We start from the raw sequence: 4680 nt of genomic DNA, 5'->3' as shown, positions 1-4680 counted from the left end.
TCAACAACACAAACGAGGGGCCATCCCACCCAACTTCACGCCCTGACTCATCAGATAGATGGCTGCCAATGACCTAGGCTAGACTCTAAGACCAAAGCAAAACGCATTCTACTTCACCGGCTTGGACTGCTCAAGGATGATGAACCGGTGACCCCAGCTATCTTGGAGAAGTACACTAGGCTATTTGAGGAGCCTCTGGCAGTGGATGTTGTCCAAGCCTTTGCTTACTTCTATGGCTAGCACGTCCTTCCCGTGGCTCTTGCTAGCCTCGCACCACCAACTCGCCTCATCGAGATTTGATAGCTTGCCCATTCCCTCCTACCCCCCCAACATTCCTCATGTATCACAACTTTAAAACTATATTTTGGAACGTGTGTGTGCTTAATAGCCCGGCCAAACGCGCGACAGTTCATAGCGTGATCATCGCCGCTGCACCCTCCATCGCCTGCCTCCAAGAGATCAAACTCTTATGTGTCTCTCCCAGCATCATTGCTGGAATGCTTCACGCGTCATTCCGCGACTTCTACTGGCTGCCCGCCGACGGCAGACGTGGCGAAATCCTCCTTGCTTGGCAGGCTGACCATGTCTCGCTTCTCAACCGCACCATTGATAATCCACAAGTATAGGGGATCACACCAGTTTTTGAGGGTACGTAGAGTAGTCGACACAAATTTATTGATTCGACACAAGGGGAGCCAAAGAATATTCTCAAGTATTAGTAGGTGAGTTGTCAATTCAACCACACCTGAAAGACTTAATATCTGCAGCAAAACATTTAGTAGATAAGTAGTATGGAAGTAACGGAAACAGTGGCAAAAGTAACAGTAGCAGTTTTGTAGCAATCATAACAGTGGCAACGGAAAAGTAACTTAGCAAAGATCAATATGTGATAAGATCATAGGCAATAGATAATTATGTGGGATGTAATTCCTCATGCAACAATTATAACATAGGGTGACACAGAACTAGCTCCAGTTCATCAATGTAATGTAGGCATGTATTCTGAATATAGTCATACATGCTTATGGAAAAGAACTTGCATGACATCTTTTGTCCTACCCTCGTGTGCCAGCACGGTCCTATTGGAAACTAAGGGATATTAAGGCCTCCTTTTAATAGAGTACCGGACCAACGCATTAACACTTAGTGAATACACAGACTCCTCAAACTACGGTCATCACTGGGAGTGGTCCCGATTATTGTCACTTCGGGGTTGCCGGATCATAACACATAGTAGGTGACTATTGATTTGCAAGATAGGACCGAGAACTCACATACATTCATGAAAACATAATAGGTTCAGATCTGAAATCATGGCACTCAGGCCCTAGTGACAAGCATTAAGCATGGCAAAGTCATAGCAACATCAATCTTAGGACATAATGGATACGAGGGATCAAAACCTAACAAAACTAACTCGATTACATGGTAAATCTCATCCAACCCATCACCGTCCAGCAAGCCTACGATGGGATTACTCACGCACGGCGGTGAGCATCATGAAATTGGTGATGGAGGATGGTTGATGATGACGATGGCGACGGATTCCCCTCTCTGTAGCCTCGAACGGACTCTAGACCAGCCCTCCCAAGGAAGATTAGGGCTTGGTGGCGGCTCTGTATCGTAAAACGCGATGAATCCTTCTCTCTGATTTTTTTCTCCCCGAACGTGAATATATGGAGTTGGAGTTGAGGTTGGTGGAGGTCCAGGGGGCCCACGAGGCAGGGGGCGCCCCCTGCCCCCTCGTGGACAGGGTGTGGGCCCCCTTGTGTTGATTCTTTTGCCAATATTTTTTATTAATTCTGAAACATGTCTCCGTGGAGTTTTATCTCATTCCAAGAACTTTTATTTCTGCACAAAAATAACACCATGGCAATTCTGCTGAAAACAACGTCAATCTTGGTTAGTTCCATTCAAGTCATTTAAGTTAGAGTCCAAAACAAGGGCAAAAGTGTTTGGAAAAGTAGATACGTTGGAGACGTATCAACTCTCCCAAGCTTAAACTTTTGCTTGTCCTCAAGCAATTCAGTTGATAAATTGAAAATGATAAAGAAAAACTTTTACAAACTCTGTTTGATCTTGTTGTTGCAAATATGTAAAAGCCAGCATTCAAGTTTTCAACAAAGATTATGAACTAACCATATTCACAATAACATTTAGGTATCATATTTAATCATATCAATGGCACAATCAACTAGCGAGCAATAATAATAAATCTCGGATGACAACACTTTCTCAAAATGATCATAATACGATATAACAAGATGGTATCTCGCTAGCCCTTTCTGAGACCGCAAAACATAAATGCAGAGCACCTCTGAAGATCAAGGACTGACTAGACATTGTAATTCATGGCAAAAGAGATCTAGTCACAGTCATACTCATGTAAATTAATAGCAATGCATGCAAATGACAACGGTGCTCTCCAACTGGTGCCTTTTTAATAAGAGGATGATGACTCAACATAAAAGTAAATAGATAGGCCCTTTGTAGAGGGAAGAAGGGATTTGCAGAGGTGCCTGAGCTCGAGTTTTGAAATAGAGATAAATAATATTTTGAGTGGCATACTTTCATTGTCAATATAATAACCAAGAGATCTCGATATCTTCCATTGTACATACATTATAGGCGGTTCCCAAACAGAATGGTAAAGTTTATACTTCCTCACCACCAACGAGCACATTCCATTGCTGGCCCAAAACAACGGGTACCGTCCAACTAACAACAATCATGGGGGAGTTTTTTTTGCAATTATTTTGATTTGATTTAAGCATGGGACTGGGCATCCCGGTTACTGGCCATTTTCTTGTGAATGATGAGCGGAGTCCACTCATCGTGAGAATAACCCACCTAGCATGGAAGATATAGACAACCCTAGTTGATACATGAGCTATTTGAGCATACAAAATAGAATTTCATTTGAAGGTTTAGAGTTTGGCACATACAAATTTACTTGGAACGACAAGTAAATACCGCATATAGGAAGGTATGGTGGACTCATATGGAATAACTTTGGGGTTTATGGAAGTGGATGCACAAGCAGTATGCCCGCTTAGTACAATTGAAGGATAGAAAGAGACTAGGAAGTGACCAACTAGAGAGCGACAACCGTCATGAACATGCATTAAGATTAACCAACAATGAGTGCAAGCATGAGTAGGATATAAATCACCATGAACATAAATATCGTGGAGGCTATGTTGATTTTATTTCAACTACATGCGTGAACATGTGCAAGTCAAGGCACTTGAATCATTCAAAGGAGGATACCACCCTATCGTACCACATCACAACCATTTTAATAGCATGTGGGCACGCAAGGTAAATTATTATAAACTCCTAGCTAATTAAGCATGGCATGAGCAACTATAATCTCTAATTGTCATTGCAAGCATCACTACGAGAAATATGTCAACTAGTGACCTTCTGTCAGTGACCATGGAAGAATTGGTCATAGATCTATGACCATTTGAAACCAATTGGTCAAAAGCTATTCGGGGGGCTCTAAACGCTGAACAATAACGATCATTTTGGTCAGAAAGGTCATAATTTCCTTACATGAAATGGTCATAAAGCAGATAGCACTAGTCCGCTGCCTTATTTCTAGCTGATCATGACCAATATAGATGGTCATAACCTTGTAAATTGTGGTGGGTTGCTATGACTAGGCGCCACCTCATCAGTTTTGCCTATGTGTCATGTCCATGTGTCAATTTGCCCTAGGTTGTGAAGCAACCTATATTTCTGTCATTCCCAAAATTCCCAAAAAACTCTCATAAATTCTTTGGGTCATATCTTCGTCAAATATGTAAAAACCTTCCTTGCCTAGTTCAGAAATAATTCCACAATATTCATTTTTCTATTCTGTTCAAAACAACACTTTGTGAAGGAAGTGCTATTTATATATTCTTGATTGCCCTCAAAATTTTTGGGCACTATTTCCTATCCAAATCATTGCCTCATGACAAAATTCAGCTCCATTTGCCCAGTAAATCTTCCTCAGCATATTTCCAAAGTTTTTGTCCACCTAGAACCTTTGTGAAAGAAGTACTAGCTATGCATATCCTAATGAGTTGAAATTTTGTCCACATATTCTATATGCCTATGTAACTTACCTACACCAAATTTTAGCTCATTTCATTTAGCCAATTTCTCTCAGTAATTTTTTGAAGTTTCTGTCCAGAGAAGAGCATTGTGAAGGAAGTACCACTTTGGCATGTTCAAATGGTATCCATTTTCTATAGTGCTTTCCTCTACCCAAATAACCATCATCCACCAAATTTCAGCTCAATCCATTCATTATTTTGAGCCCAACTTCAACATTCGTATTTATGTCCAGTGTGGTACTTTGCAAAGCAAGTACCACCTAGGCTCCTCCTTTGAGCTGAAAATTTGTGAATACAGTCTTCTTAGTAACTGATCATGCTCAGCCAAAACTCACGCCCATTAGACATGTGCATTTCTCGTACCGCTAATCAAACACTTGGCTGCTAATTCATGTTTGAGCATAGATCGGTGTAACATCCCAAAATTCTAAATTTTGGAATGTTATAAACAAATAGATAGTTTTGATTGATTGTTTGATTGATAGACTGAAAGTGAGTGAATTCAAAACTTTTTGAAAGTTAAATGAGAGGGAATAAAAAGACTTTCCCAAACTTTCATTTTCTTTTCTGATCT

The sequence above is a fragment of the Triticum aestivum genome, chromosome 3B (genome assembly GCF_018294505.1).
Source record: "Triticum aestivum cultivar Chinese Spring chromosome 3B, IWGSC CS RefSeq v2.1, whole genome shotgun sequence".
NCBI classification, from domain to species: domain Eukaryota; kingdom Viridiplantae; phylum Streptophyta; class Magnoliopsida; order Poales; family Poaceae; genus Triticum; species Triticum aestivum.
This window is presented reverse-complemented; position numbering follows the sequence as displayed.